The following is a 17,347-nucleotide window of genomic DNA, read 5'->3' as shown; positions in this document are numbered from 1 at the left end:
TGAAGAGAATTCCAAATTCCAAAGAGAAATGAATGATATTCAGAGGTTTCATTAATTTCTAGCCTGTGGAAATATGCATTTTATAGTAATATATGTATACTTATTTTGTTTAAAAATAGTATTTTAGAATTTAGTAAGAACTCAGTGATAGCCTTCATACCAAAATGTTTAACTTTACCAACAGGAAGTCATAAAAGTATTTATTTTAAAGCTTTTTAAAATATTATTGCATAACTTTCAGCTGCCTCCAGATGTAAATAGGTATCTGCCTAAATGTTATATTTTTATGTATACATTTTCCAAAAATGTATTGTTTTGTAAAGTGGCAAAGATAATAAATTAAGCACTCCTTGCACTTGTTTCTGTGAAGCATATAAAGCTCTATTTTAAATAAAAAGAAAATGTGTCATATTCTAGTTTCTATACAATTATGTTCTATTATTTTAAAATCGTATTTATATTTGCATGCAGTATATGGAGGGGGTTTTGGAAATTTAAATACTGGCTCCATGGGCACTGGAATTTTCCTTCCTTCCTTTCTTCTGGAAGAGACACTTGCTTCTTCAACAACTATTTCTCTACATGAGACTTAGGACACAGTCTTTGATTTATTTTTCCTGTAGAGTAACAGGAAACATATTTGAGCATTTATTGAATGACTACCAGGATGGCCTGCTCTCAAGCCTGAGATAGCGTCCTTCATACTTAAAATAAAAGTCTGAACACTCACAAGGTCTGTAAGTGCCCTGGGGATATGGACCCTGACAATCTCTCTGCCTTTATTTCCAGTATCGCCTTACCTCCAGCCCCAGCTGTCCTCCAGACTCCTGCTTCTTCCTATTTCTCGAAATTGCCCTACACATTCCTGTGCAAGGGGTTTGCTCTATTTCCTCTGCCTGGAATATTCCTCCTCTAGATTTTGTATGGCTTAGGTTTCTGTTCAAAAACCATCACACCAAACAGGACTTTCTTGCCACCCTTTCCAGAGAAGCACCCTTTGTCATTCACTATCCACTCAGTCTGTTTTATTTTTCTTTATGGCATTTTGCATTAGCTGGCATTATATCATGTACCTTGTAATATATAGAATCATGGTAACTAAAGCCTTGAACACTAGAATTAGGGGTAATTCCAGTTAAGTTTGAAGATATAGTTTTCTGTGTGTGTGTATGTGTTATTTATTTAAGCTCTTTATTGGAATATAATTGCTTTACACTGTTTATACATATATCCCCATATCCCCTCCCTCCCGCGACTCTCTCCCACCCTCCCTATTCTAGCCCTCTAAGTCATCACCCACCATGGAGTTTATCTCCCTATGTTATGCAGTGAAGATGTAGTTTTAAAAGATTGACTAATATATTATTTTGCACAGTGAGAAATACTGTATAGAATTCATTAACCCCTCCCCCCCCAAATGTCTGTAATAAAACCCAATCAAGAATAGTTTAGCCAAATTCATAGTGGCTGTTCCAGACTGACATTATGAGAAAATTAGGCTTTTTGTAGGTATCTCCAACCCTACAAAGATTTTTCTAGGACTTAGCATAAGAGATGCAGAATCCTACATTGGTTTTATTTTTGGTGTGAATCTGAAGTGCCTTTGCTTCTTCATTTTTTTTTCCACTTGGGGGCAGTTTTGTTGATGTGTCCTCATTATCTTGCATTAAATGGGTACTAATCAGATTCACAAACGAAATATTCTTGCTCAATAATCATTAAACCAGGTTCTTATCTGGCTCCATCATTAGCTTCTTGGAGTTGAGGAGAAAGGTAAAATATATTTATTTTACATCAATTTAGACTGTGAAACCTATGCAATAAATAAAAGAGGTGGTTTAGTCTTAGCAGCACTAGTGTTAGTGATTTAGCTTCGGTTCTAACTTTGTAATAACTTTTTAGCACTTAATTTTTTAACACTAATGTGTGCAAAAGCCAAACATTCACACTGATGAACTGATTTACGTGAGTGAACTTAAAACTGAAAATTTACCTTTTTTCCCTTAGTATGGATTCCTGGAGATAAGGGAATTACTAAATCCAGGCTGTTTTATGGGCTGTTCTAGGAGTGAGATTTTAAAGAAATGCTTTATGACTTTTAGAGGAAATGAATGTTTAGTTAAGGAGAGTTATTAACACTTTAATTTGAATAGTTTCTTTAAAATTATTTAATGAGAAACATTTTTCTATAGGGTTTTTTGTTGAGGTTATAGCCAATAAAGTTGTAATTACAATCACTTCTATAATTAAAATAAGTTAAAATTATTTTTTTCTCATATGTTAGTCAACAAATCTTTATTAAATATTGCTGCTAAGTGCATAGTATCATAACAGTCATTGAGGTGGTGCTAAGAAAACAGTAAGCACCTGCATTTAAGAAGGTGATCTGTTTAGGAATACAAAGCATGTACGTAAATTACTATCTAACCTTCAAAGCTAGTAATACAGAGATGTCATAAGGAAGAAAATTATTAAGGCTGACTGTGGGAACCGATATTAAATGATAACAAAGACATAGAAATGAAGTATGAGTTAAGTTGGAAGAGTCAAGAAAACTAATGAGTTGATGCTGTAAATGGGAAAGATTTGTTTAAGTGGAATAGACAGAGAAGCCCTTGGTAGGAAAAATATCCAAAACAAAGTCAGAAATGCTCACACAGCAAGTAACCAAGGAACTAGAATGGAGGATCTGCAAGATCCTTTTTGACCCACCTCCTAGAATCATGGAAATAAAATCAAGAATAAACAAATGGGACCTAATGAAACTTAAAAGCTTTTGCACAGTGAAAGAAACCATAAACAAGACAAGAAGGCAACCCTCAGAATGAGAGAAAATACTTGCCAACAAAGCAACGGACAAAGGATTCATCTCCAAAATATACAAGCAGCTCATGCAGCTTAATACCAAAAAGGCAAATAACCCAATCCACAAATGGGCGGAAGACTTAAATAGACACTTCTCCAAGGAAGACATACAGATGGCTAACAAACATATGAAAAGATGCTCAACATCACTAATCATTAGAGAAATGCAAGTCAAAACCACAATGAGGTATCACCTCACACCAGTCAGAATGGCCATCATCACAAAATCCGAAAACAACAAATGGTGGAGACGGTGTGGAGAAAAGGGAATGCTCCTGCACTGTTGGTGGGAATGTAAGTTGGTACAGCCACTATGGAAAACAGTATGGAGGTTCCTTAAAAAACTAAAAATAGAACTACCATATGATCCAGTAATCCCACTCCTGGGCATATACCCAGAGAAAACCATAATCCAAAAAGAAACATGTACCATAATGTTCATTGCAGCACTATTTACAATAGCCAGGACATGGAAACAACCTAAATGCCCATCAACAGATGAATGGATAAAGAAGATGTGGCATATATATATATATATATATATATATATATATATACAATGGAATATTATTCAGCCATAAAAAGGAATGAGATGGAGCTATATGTAATGAGGTGGATAGACCTAGAGTCTGTCATACAGAGTGAAGTAAGCCAGAAAGAGAAAAACAAATACTGTATGCTAACTCATATATATGAAATCCAAAAAAAAAAAAATGGTACTGATGAACCCAATGACAGGGCAAGAATAAGGATGCAGATGCAGAGAATGGACTGGAGGACACAGGGTTGGGGAGGCAGGGGGCGAAGGGGAATTTGGGACGAAGTGAGAGAGTAGCATAGACATAGATACACTACCAACTGTAAAATAGATAGCTAGTGGGAAGTTGCTGTATAACAAAGGGAGATCAACTCGATGATGGGTGATGCCTTAAAGGGCCAGGACAGGGAGGGTGGGAGGGAGTCGCGGGAGGGAGGGGATATGGGATATGTGTATAAATGCAGCTGATTCACTTTGGTGTACCTCAAAAGCTGGTACAAGAGTGTAAAGCAATTATATTCCAATACAGAGCTTAAAAAAAACCAAAACAGATTAAAGCATTTAAACTTGATTCTGCCTTTGAGGGAGACTGAAGGGTTTAAAGCAGCAATGATGATGTGAAGTTGGTATTTAATGAAGGCAGTAAGAGAGTTATCTTCTTAGGAGATTTATCAGAGAAACCTGAAAATCCTACCGTTACCTTTTTCCCCTAATTGGTGAATATTTAGAGATATGAGACAGGTGAAGAATTTCAAAATAAGCTGTACGGTTGGTGTCATGTGGGTGTCTTTATATGGTACTTTTTCCCCACTTTTTAATGTGTCTTAAAAAAGCAAATTTTATTCACAAGGAAGAGAAAAATTAAATGAAAAATTATTAAAAATTATTAAAGTTTTATCACAAATATGACCCCGGGTATTTTAAAATACACACACACACACACACACACACACACACAAACACACAGAAGCAATCATTTTAAAAACATGTCTTGTAATTTTATCTCAGCATGAAGAAATTTTCAGGTGCCACTGAACTGTGTGCAGTAAATTTCAAATATAATCAAATTCAGTTTTGAAATACTAATGGTGATTTCATAGAAGAACCCTTGCTTCAGCAACTTAGGAAATTACTCTTGATTTTCTTTTGAGTGTTACTCAATTGTGCTTGAAATTGTTCATTTGAACTCTTCTAAACAAGAAGCAGGTGGTTAAATGTGGGAGCTGTTTAACATTTACACAAAACATTCCAAACACAATGCACTTTTGCCATTTGAATGTCAACCAGCTTTCTCTTCTCTCTCATAGCCTGTCCTTCCTAGGCCATTTCATTTGACCTCATTACATCCCTGAAAGGAGAATTGGTTCAAAAGTAGTTACCTGCTAGGAAGCATTAGACTATTTTTATAATCTTCCAGCTAAAGCTTTTAATGTGGCAACTGCTGGTTACTGAAGCAGTTTAGGAAAAAAGGAACTGCTGAGTTTGCCTTTTATTTTCAAATGGAGAAACACAAGGTGACACAATCGCGTGATATACAAGTGAACCAGAACGAGGAAATACAGCTTAGTTTTCTGCACAGAGCAAAAACAAGACTTTCATTTCAATTCTATACTGCAATCTGGATCTTTGCTTTTATATAATATGTGAACTAGTTCATAAAATGTGCTTTTCTCTAAGTCAGCTTTTCCTTTATCAGAAATACATGGTTGATATCAAGAACCTCTCCCTGAGAATCCATTTGCTGAGAAGTACTTATTAAATAGCCCAAATTTACAATCAGGTAGGAAGATTATGTTTATAGAAATTCATAGACTTGGCTATTTATTTTTTCTTTCTTTCCTGAAACAAACTTTTGTAGAAGTAGGATATATTCTCTGTCCCCATCTCCCCTCTCATCCACTCCTCAATCCACTGTAAGAGACCTTTTGTTCTCATTGCTCCTCTAAAATTGCCTTCTCTATGCTCAGGAATGACCATATATAGCCTCCTGCAAAGAACAATTTACCCTTTTCTTTCTTAGTCCTTCTAGGATCTAGAATGTCCTCTCCGAAAATTATTTTTCCTTATTTTCTGAAATATCACTTTCTTCCTGTTCTCCTCCTCCTATCTCTCTCTCTTTTTCAGTGTTCTTCACATAGTTGCCTTTCTGTGTGTATCCCTAAAATGCTAATATTTACCCAGGCTTCTGGCTTTGGCTCTTTTCGTCCTAAAAATTCCCTTTTGGTGATCTCATCATTCTTTTGTCTTTAACAAACCTACATGTTTGTTCCAGACTTCTCTTCTAAGATCCAGTCCTAATTTTTAGTTGCTTCTGAATGTATCCACTCTGATGTGCTACAGTTACTTAAGACTCAAATGTCAAAATGTCCTTTTTTGTATCTGACTTCCTTTGCTTAGCATAATGTATTGTTCATGTTGTTAGATGTCTCTGCAGCTTGTTCTTTTGTATTTGCTGGGTACAATTCCATTGTGTTAACATATCACAATTTGTTTATCCAGTCACCTTTGGGCATTTGGATTTTCTAGTTTGGAGCTATTATGAATAAATCTGCTATGGACACTCATGCAAAAGTTTTATTGTGGATGTATATTTTCATCTCTCTTGGGGTAAATACCTAGGAGTGTAATTTCTGGATCGAATAATAAGTGAAAACCATTGTCCAAAGTATTTGTACCATTTTATACTCTCACTGTCAATGTATGAGGTAATAGTTGTTCCCAACTTTTTCATTTTAGCCTTTCTAGTGACAATGCAGTAGTATCTCCTTGTTATCCTAAATTGCACTTTTGTGATGGCTAATGATATTTAGCTTCATTTCCTGTGAATATTGAGAGGTATGCTAAAATATTCTGCCCATTTTAAAGTTGGTTGTTTGTTTTCTTATTATTGAGTTGTGACTGTTCTTTATATAGAATAGATACAGAGAGTTTGTCAAATTGAACTCTTTTTCTTCCTGGCAAACCTGTGCTTTTGCCTATGATCCCTCTTGTCCCACCCAGTTACCAAGTCCTACTGTTTCTACTTCCTTTGTATGACTATTCCTCCTCTCCATCTTTATGCCACTACTGTTTTAGTAGATGTCCACTCTTTTTGTTTCCTCCCTTTCAGATAACATTACCAATTGTTCTAAAAAATAAGTATGATGGTTCTAAATCATAAAAAAACAGGAGGCAAAATCCCATTCTCCTTCTTCCTACTTATCAAATAGGAATAAGCAAGTTCTATATACTTTGACCAACAGATCCTTGGGAAAAAGAACATGTTTCCAGAAGCTGGAAGGATTCCCCCTTTGCAGATGACATATTGTCCTGGCTAGTGGAATCAGTCTTCTGAGCCCAAATCTAGTTCTGTTTACTGATAGTTTTGTGCTGAGTTGTCCATACTCCAAATGGTTTCTATCCTTTTAAATTTATTATTCAGTGTGTTGTTTTATGGTCTGGAATATGGTTTATCTTGGTGAGTATTCTGTAGTTGACAACAATATGTATTCTGTAGTTTTGTGTATAGTGTTCTATAAGTGTAAATAAGGACATGTTGTTTGATAGAGTTTTCAAATCTTTTAAAACTATCTGATTTCTCTTTTCTATCAGTTACTGAAAGAAAGATGTTGAAAACTCCAAATGATATAATTGTGGATTTGTTGGTTTCTCCTTTCACTCAGGCAGTTTTTATTTATGTATTTTGAAGCTGTTTTTAGGTGTATTTACATTTCGATTTTATGTCTTCTTGTTAATGGATCCCTTTATTATTATGAAATCTCTTTTGATGTCTCATAATATTCTTACTCTGAAATATGCTTTGTATGATATTAATATAGCCAATGCAGCTTTCTTGTAGCTTGTATTTAAAGTGGATTTCTTGTAGACAGCATATAGTTGGGTCTTACACTTTTAGCCAGTCAGATAACCTGTGACTTTAAGAAACTGGAGTGTGTAGACCAATTATATTTAATATAATTATCAACATGTTTAATATTAATTTATTACCTTGTTATTTTTTGTATTTGTCTTATCTTTTCTTTGATTTTACTTTTTTTCCTTCTTGTTCTGTTTTGAATTAGTTCACTACTTTTACTGTCCTAATTTATTTCTTCTATAACTTATTAGAGACATCTCTCTTTTTTTTTTAAGGGATCACTCTAGGTTTTACAATATGCAACTTTAATGTATTATAATCTGCATTTAAATACTGTCATATAAGTTTTCATATAATATAAGAATTTTACAAAATATAATTCCATTTTCTCCCTTCTTTGTGATTTTTTTTGTCAATTTACTGCTATGTATGTTATTTCACAATATATTGACTTAATTTTCACTTTAAACTGTCAGCTATGATTTAAATAAATAAAAAATCCTTTCAAATAAATAAATTTTTTATAATATTTACTATATCTGATGCTCTTGATTTCTTTGCGTATATTTGAGTTTTAATCTGGTGTTGTTTTCATTAGTCAAAAGATTTTCTTTAACATTCCTTACAGCACAAAATTCTCTCAGCTTTTGTTGATCTGAAAATACCTTTCATTTTTGAAGAATATTTTCACTAGACATAGAAATCTAAATTAACAAGTTTTTCATTTTGCTTTGTTTTGTTTGTCAGCACTTCAGAGATGTTGTTTTGTTCTCTTCTAGTTTGCATTATTTCTGATAAAAAGGTGAGTGGTAATTCTTGTCTTCCTCTGTATTATGCTCTTTTTTTGCTTTTTTCTTCAAATGGGGGGCTTCAGATACATGTCTATTAGACAACCTGATATTGTTCCATTGGTAACTGAGGTTCTAATCATTTTTTTTTCCTGCTGCTTCTTTTCTGTGTTTCAGTTTGATTATTTTCTATTGCTTATGACATAGAGTTTGTTGTCTCTTTTGTTTGCATTTTCCAATCTGCTTATATACCATTCTAGTGAAATTTTCATTTCAAATATTACGTTTTTTCAGCTCTAGAAGTATTGTTTGGATCTTTTATACACCATTTCTTTTCTCATTATTTTCATGTGTACTTTCATGTGTCCTTGAACATATTTATAATAGCTGTTTTAAAATCTTTGTCTTCCTCTGGGTCTGTTTCTTTTAACTGCTTTTTCTCTTGTTTATAGATTATATTTTTCTTTCTCTGCATGTCTAGTAATTTTTTATTAGAAGCTGAACATTATAAAGGTTACATTTAGTGAGTATCTAGATTTTATTGTCATCCTTTTTGGAGAGTTGAAGTTTGATTTAGAAGGCACTTAAGGGGCTTGAAGAATACCTTTATCTTTTCAAATCTTGTTTTTAAAGTTTTGTTAAGAAAGTAGGTTAACTCTAGGGTTAGTTTAACCCTATTACAAAGGTGTGACCCTCCTGGGGTTTCAACTGAATGCCACAGGTTTCAATAAGCTTTCTACATACTGCTTGGTCAGTACTCAAACATTTCCCAGTCCTGTGTGCGCTCACTTTACAACTTCTCAATAATTGTTCTTTGCCTTTTCTCATAAAGTATGCACTATACTATATTTGGCAAAATTCTCAAGGGTACCTCAATGCAGACGTTTGAAACTATTTCTCTGTGAAGCTCCCTCCTGTTCTGCAAATACGAGTTATCTTAGACTTCTCAAACTCCAAAGTCCATCTCCTCAATTTAATGAGCTTGTTTCTTCCTCTCTCCTCACAATCCTCCAGGAAGTGCCTCTAGAAAAGATCCTGGGTAATGGTGGGGCTGGCTGTTTCATGTGTTTCCCTCATTTTAGTGATTACAATTCTGTGCTTCTATTGTTGAATGTCTGAAGATATATATGTAAATATATTATATATAATATAAAATATGTAATACTCCATGTAGAGTTGGCCCTTGAACAAAATTGAGGTTGGGGTGCCAACCTTCCATGCAGTTGAAAATCCAGATACAACTTATAATCAGTCCTTCATACATACAGTTGTTCCTCTCTGTCTGTGGTTTGGCATTCAGGGATTCAAACAGCCACAGATGGTACAGCATTTACTCGTGAAAAAAATTCTCATATAAATGAAGCCACACAGTTCAAACCAGTGTTGTTCAAGGGTCAAGTGCATATTACACAAGTGTATTTTACATATCTATTTCACATGTATATTGGGCATATGTTTCATTCACTTCAGATTTTTGACTATTTACGGCAGGGAGGCAATTATAGCACGAGATAGTCTGTAATGGATGGAAGCAGCAGTATCTATTTTTATTTCTTGTTTTTAATGTATTAAATGTGAATTTCTAATTATTTATCAATAAGCTTGTCTATTCTATGGACTAGGTCTTTTGAAATTGAATCAAGCAGAGTAACTACAATAAAATTTTCAACAGGTCCAATTCATTAAAATGTGTTTATACTGTAAAAGGGGCAGAAACAGGGAATGAGAGAGAGAAAGAGAAGATCACAAGAGTTTCACGATCATTTGTTCCTATTGAGGAGTTAGTATAGACAGATGGTGGGAGGCAAGCATTTTCAAAATTGTATCTGCAATGTTCAATTTCATTGTGGAAATAGCTTGAAATTAATATTTTGTAGCGTACTTGTTACTTGGATCTTTAGTTTTAGATCTATGAAATTTGCAATTTTTATAGAACACTAGAACAAAACCATTGATTATTACTCTAAATGAACGTAGGTAATTATATATACTTTTGACGCTTCCATCTTATTTCTGACAGTTACAAGTTTTTCTTCTTTGGAATTGGGAGTTGGAGTGGCAAGTGCCTGACATCCTTCCTAATGTGACACTTATATTCCTCTTTCTTACTACTGCTGTTTCTTCTTCTCCTTTCTGATCATGTGTGTTCTTCCAATTCCTACTCTAGTTGCTCAAGAAGCAGTAGATAATGGGAATTGTAGTGGTGAGGATTGGTTAGAAGGGGAACAGAATTTTGCTTCATTACTTCCTCCTTCACATAGCTTGGTCACCTTTGACATCGCAACCCATGTGAATCTAACATCTTTTGAGGCTAGATTCATGAAACCAGAGCTTATCATCAAAATCTGAGAACAAATAACTCTAGGGGCAGGTTGACACAGTCCCCAGTGGCTTTCAGTACTATCATAATGTACTTGCTTTGATGCCCACTCTAAAGAAATAGGAATGCTGAATTACAGCAAATTGATTCTGGTCTCAGTTGAGAGAGCTTATTTAAGGGCAGAATGGAGCGAAGAGACAATATGTGTTTGATTAAGACTATATAATACATATCAATTAGATTATAAAAATGATAGGAAATTTAACTTTTTTGTACTGAGATGCTCCTTTTTCCTTCTGTTAATTTCTCTGTAAACATCTGTAAAACTGACTTTCAGCATTACAAGAAATGTCTCTTTTCCAAAAATACATTTTTAAAATATTGTACTCTATAATATGGATCATAGCAATAGTTCCTAACTGTATTTGTTTCTGGTCAATGATATTTTAAGAATGTGATGTGTTCTCCCCACGTAAAAAAAAATTATACACATATATACACTCACAAGATTATACATTCAATCCAAGGTGTCTTTAAAGACCATGAATATACCACATGTTATGGCAGTATTTTTGATGAAGAGAAAAGAGAAACATTCTTTGCTTGAGACAGAGAACTGACATGTGTTGAACATTTACTTTTTTAATGTAAACTATTTCATTTATCTCCTTTGAGACCAAAAATGGCAATAATATTTTTTGGTGTCACATACCCTTCCAAAACCTTGCCACTGTTCCTTCTGTGGAAGCTATTTCTCTTCCACTTGGAACATATGGGGCCTCTGTGACTGTCTCAATGAAAAGAATGCAGCAGTAGTGACATTCATGACTTCTAAAAGTAAGTCATACAAGGTAATACATCTCCTTATTGGCTCACTATTTCTCTCAAAATGTTCACTCTTGCAATCCAACCACCATGTTATAAGGAAGCTCAGGACACATGTAAAGATTCTATAGGTATTCTGGCCAACAGCCCCAGTAAAGATTTAAGCCAACAGTCAATATCAACCATAAGGCATGTGAGTTAACAAGTCTTCAGGTGATTCCAGGCTCCAGCCTACAAATCATTTGCAAGCTTTTAGTCTACCATCTGATACCCCAAACATCATGGAGCAAAGTGTGAATTCTGTCACCGGCCTTTAAGCTGCCCTGCTAAGGCTGAGTTGAGCAGAGATGAGCAATTACCACAGAGTTTTTCTCTAACTGCAGATTTCTGAGCAAAATATATGTCATTTTTTTAGTTCATTGAGTTTTCGGGTGATTTTATAGGCAGGAGTAAACAGTTGGAATACACTTTGGTTTCAGGAAGTAACATACAGCCAAAACTAAACCAAATATATATGGAAATAGCTTTAGGATTAGGAGACGGGCAGAAATGGGAAGCATCTATAGGACAGTGTTAGTGAAATCTTAAAGGGGTCAAGGAAATGAGTAGAGAAAGCCTTATGGATCTTAAAAAGGCTTTCAGTGGAGATTTAAAGGAAAGAGGAAAATGTTGGAAGCTGGAGGAAAGGGCACTCTTGTTATGTAGTGAAAGAAAGTTTAGCAACAATGTCTCCTGCAATAAGGTGGAAAATAAGAGATATACCTTTTTTCTAGCTAAGAAGAATTGCTGAAAGAGGGCTAAATGTGCTTTGCCTGTTGTTTGCTTCTAGCTGCCTGTAGTAAAATGCAAGGAAGAAAGATGAGCTAAAGAAAGAACTGTTATATATAAAGTCTCTAGGACTTGCTGGGTTGGAAAAGAAAACTGTTTCTCATTCCCAGCCTCTCCAGATGGCAAATGATGCTAAAATTAAGATGTGGCTTCTGAGCAGAGATCAAATCCAGGGTGCTGTCAGGAAAACGTGGACTAAATATAAAAGCCTTTGTTAAAGCCTCATAAAGTTTTTAGATAGTGCCTTTAGACCATTTCAAACAGACAAAAGGCCCTCTAGGGATCTTAGTTGGTGCTTCACAGATTCATTCTATAAAAACAATAAGCTTTCTAAGAATTTCAAAGGAGGTGGCCTTAAAGAGAGCTCAAGTCAGAAAAAAGCTTATCCCAGTGAGATTTCGACATATTTCTATTGTCTAATGGGGGTGGATCATAAATTGATTCATAAGAAACCCACACAGTGTTTAAAGGAATTTTATCTCCTTGTACTGAAAATGATAGAGATAGTACACCATTAAAGGATATATTTGAACCCCTCAAAATCTATGGATAGGAAAGATTAAAAAACCACTCAGCTACAAAGGTAACCTATATTTTATGGAATAGGAAAGATAAGTCAGTGGTTGGAAAGAGTCCAAAAAGCAGAACAAAGAGTCATGGAGAATTCCTGGTAGTAGGACTGAGCACTATTCAGGGAACTAGTAAATACATTTACGTATTTCAGTAACATGTATCTGGCTGTATTTCAGAATTGTTATGAACTATTGACTGCTGTGTTTCATCTGTTTTACTTTTTATGACTATAAATACATTGAATGGTTTTCCTGCATCTAGCACATCATTGTATCTCAGGTATCTGTGGAATAGGTGAATCATCTCTTTAGTCTACAGATCTGCAGATCAAGAGGAATGGCACTAAAAGTGCTTAACCCAAGGAACCACACCCAAAGAACTTCATCAGATTTGGAGGACAAGATCCTAAACCTCAAGTCTAAGCCTGATGAGCTTGGGATAGAGGTCTTGGAGAAGAAAGTGAGTGTATTTTGTTTGTGGAAGAGATGTGAATTGGTGTGGCCTAAAAGTTAATCATAGCAGATTTTAGTTTCCAAGAGCAGCCTCTACACTACTTTTGGCCCCCAATGATCTTGAAGAACATTGCCACTCCCCTGTTAATGGAATATATGTCCCATTCCCTAAAACCTGGCAGACATTAGTGGCTACCTCAAAGAATAGAATGCTATAAAATGTGATGCTGTGTGGCTTTTAAGGCTAGAACATAGAAAGAAATAGAGCATCCACCTAACAGCTCTTTCTCTTGGAATGCTTATCTTTGGAACCCCATGTTGTGAGGAAGTTCAGGCTACAGGGAGATGTAGATGTTCTGGCTGAGAGCACCAGCTAAGGGATCAGGCCACAGCCAGAATCAATTGTCAGACTTGTGAGTAACTAAGCCTTGACATAATTCTAGCCCTAGCCTTCAAGCTGCCCCAGCTGATACTAGGTAGAGCTGAGATGAGCTACCCCTACCAAACTCTGATCGGATCACAGAATTATTAGCAGAATAAATATCATTTTTTAAGCCACTGAATTGTGAGGTGGTTTGTTATGCAGCAATAAATAACTCAAGTAACCACTAAGAAAACTGTAAGCTAGGTATGCTCGTTGGTGTTACAGACAAGGAGATATGTTGACAGCCACATAGCACATAAATGGCAGAGCTGAGTTGTGGATCCCAGGGTGTCTGAACCCACAGTTAGAGTGTTTTCCACTCTTTGACACCCTCTATAAAAGGGGATAGGTTGACCAGAAAGACATTGAGTTGAACTAGACTGAGCTCTAAACTGAGAAGATTGAACCCAGTAGACGGAAGATAAGCTTTGTAGTCTGCCAAATGTAGAGGCCTTCCCTGAAAACAAGGTATATTTTGCAGTCAAAAAACTTTATAGTCAAATTCTGAATTATATTTATGAGTTTTGGTATGACCTCAAGCATGTTATATAATTTCTTTGTGTGCAAGTTTTCTCAATCAGGAAATGATGATATAATATATCATGAAATTATTGAAAGAATTCTAATTATTTGTATGAAAATAAGAGAAACTATTATTATTAGCCTGACTATCTTACTTGAGTCATCTAAAAGTCTTGCTGGAATATGAGTAGCACACATCCATTGCTCTTTGACCTTTGATCTAAATGTCGACACTGAACTTGGCCATTGCCCCTTTCTCTTTGGAAACCCTACCATCTGTTCCCCCAGTTTCAGATACGCACTGCCCTCTGGGTCTCTAGCTATCACAAGTCTGCCACTTCCCCTAATCCTCAGAAAGTTTCTTCATATCTCCTTCCCCTACCATAAAATATTCTGCCTTGAAATTTAGCTAAAATAGATTTTTTGTTTAATGACATTCAGGTGCAAGTGAGGCTTAACCCTATAAGACCTTTGCACTTTAAAAGAACAGCTCAGTAACTACTATGAATCTCTAATTGGTAGAATTAGTGGGAGAGACAATTTTGTTCCCAGAGTTCTTTGCCTACTCTCTCTTTCCTCCCACAATAAGCAAAAAATATTCCTGGAAGTTACTTTGTAACCTCTCTGCACTCCTTTTGTAAAACACTCTATATCCCAGCAGGGCCCAATAGAAATGAATTTGTTGCCTGAGGAGAGAACTGAGGTTGTCAGCAAGAACACAAATGAACTTTATGTTAAAATTACAACAATGTCTTTTCTACCTTTCACCCTCCTCACTTAGTGGATGGAGCTGGTTGGGGGTGAAGCCTACCAATTATTGACCAGCTTGAAGTGCTTGATGTAGCTCTTATTTTACTCCATCGTTTGCTTGTGTATTTACTGTCTGGATTAGCCAAACTTTATTTTCTTAAAAATATGTTTACTATTAGTGATTGTTTGAATCCTATGAGAGAGAGGGGGGCAGGAGAAAGGGATATTTACGTTGTTTCTATGACTCTGGAAGGGTGACTTCATTCCATTGTGTTTGACACTGAGCACAAAGCACTACTCTGTGCTATGCTGTGGAGGCTCATGAGGTAGAAACTACAGAGAACAAAGTGTATAACTGCAAGGTCTTTGGAACAAACATTTGGTTCTTTCTTTAGGAAATACACGAGAGAGATTTTTACAGCTCAGGCCAATGAGGGAGATGAAGAAAGGGAATAAGAGTAGATCGAGCTTGTATTGTACGATACATATTTTTATCAACTCATACTATCCAGCAAATACATAAAATAAAACACAAAATTGATCATAATTTAATAAAGACATAAAAAATTTTCCCAAACAGTGTTGAACAGCCTCCACCCAAATCTCTGGCTTCATTTCTAGCCAATGTAAAGTTGCCCACTTCATTACCTTCCCTTTGGATTTACTACTTTGAGTTTTCATCGTGTTTGAGTGCTCTGACTTATAATAATTAAACCCACAATTTTATTATGGTAATCTTCCACTTTCTTTAGCATCAATCTTATTCCCTTTGGCCATGAATTCCTCTGTCCAGGTCTGTTCCATTAATGTCACTATATGGTGCTGGTACCTCTTCTAGTCTCAAAGGCTGGCTGTGTATTAGACTTTCCTGAGGAGTTTTTGAAAATTACAGATTTCTAAGGCCCATCCAGAGCTACTGTATCATAATGCTGTTCATATATTTCCTTCCTTTTCATTCTCATTACCATCCAAATCCAAATCTTCATTTGCTGGGTTGTTGCAATTATCTATTAATTGTTGCCTCCAACTCGTCTCTTCTCTCCCAAAGAATGCCTTTGCCAGATTAATCTTCCTAAAATAGTACATCGCACATATTGTCCCCATATTCAATAATTGTTAATGTATCCTTCAGGAATATAATCAATTGTCTTTAGTGTGGCATTTAAAGCTTCTACAATTTAGTTTCTACATATCTTTTCAACATACTTCAGTCCTTATCTGACTTGACTTCCCACTAGTACATAAGTCTGATGAATCTTTCCATCTTGGTTTAGACTCCTATAATGAAATACCATAGAGTGAGTAGCTTAAAAAACAATTATGTATTTTTCACAGTTCTGGATGATGGGGAGTCTAATATTAAGGTGAGGTGCTGGCCGATTCAGTGTATGGTAAGATCGCTCTTCCTTGTTTATAGATGGTTGCCTTCTTGCTGTATCCTCACATGGCAAAGAAGGGAGCTCTGATTTCCCTTCCTCTTCTTATAATGGCACTAATCCCATCACTGGGGCTCTACTCTCATGAACTTATCTAACCTAATTACTTCCCAAAGGTCCCGCCTCCTAAGACCATCACACTGGGTGTTAGGGCTTCAACATATGCATTTTGGGGACATGAAAAGATTCAGTCCAGGAATTCTCTGGCAGTCCAGTGGTTAGGAGTCGGTGCTTTCACTGTCATGGGCCTTTGATCCTTGGTCGGGGAACTAAGATCCTGCAAGTCACATGGCATGGCCAAAAAAAGATCCAGTCCATAACACCTTCCTTCTTATTAAAAGACGTTCTTTCTATGATTTCTTTCATATCATAAATTCTTTTTTAATTTTATGTTGAAATAATTTCAAACTTTCAGAAAAATTGCTTAGTGTAAACGCTTCCTTATTACCCTCACTCAGATTCTCCAGGTTAACATCTTACCATATTTGCTATAATATTTTTTCTTTCTCTTTCATTCATATATATATAGTAGACATTACGCTTCTTTACCTCTGCCTGCTTCAGTATGTATCTCCTAAACAAAAGGACATTCTTTTAGATAACCACAATAGTATAATGATCAGAATAGGAAATTAACATCTATACAATATGATTATCTTATCTACAGAGAATGTGGATTAAGCAAGGCACTAAATGGAAGAACAAATTTGCAAAATATATGTATATGAAAAAGCCTTACATTAAGAATATAAAAAGAACTCATAATTCAATTATAAAAAAATAATGCTCCATTCCCCACTGGGCCAAAGACTGGGACACCTCCCAAAAGAAGATTGACAAATGGTCAAAAAGCACATGAGCAGGTGCTCAGTATTGGAAATACAAGTTAAAACCACAATGAGATACTACCGCACACTCAGTAAAATGCCTAAAAATATAAAGACAATAGAAACCCCCAAATATTGTGAAAACATGGAGCAACTGGAGCCATCATACATTACTTATAGATATAAAATTATTCAGTCACTTGGAAAAACTCTTTGGCAATTTCTTACAAAGGTAAACATAGGTTTTCCTTATAACTCATCACTTCCACTCCTCTTTAATTTAATTATCTAAGAAAAATCCCCACAAAAAGAATGTAGAGGAATACTCGTAATATCTTTATGT

This window comes from Hippopotamus amphibius, chromosome 8 (genome assembly GCF_030028045.1).
Source record: "Hippopotamus amphibius kiboko isolate mHipAmp2 chromosome 8, mHipAmp2.hap2, whole genome shotgun sequence".
NCBI lineage: Eukaryota > Metazoa > Chordata > Mammalia > Artiodactyla > Hippopotamidae > Hippopotamus > Hippopotamus amphibius.
This window is presented reverse-complemented; position numbering follows the sequence as displayed.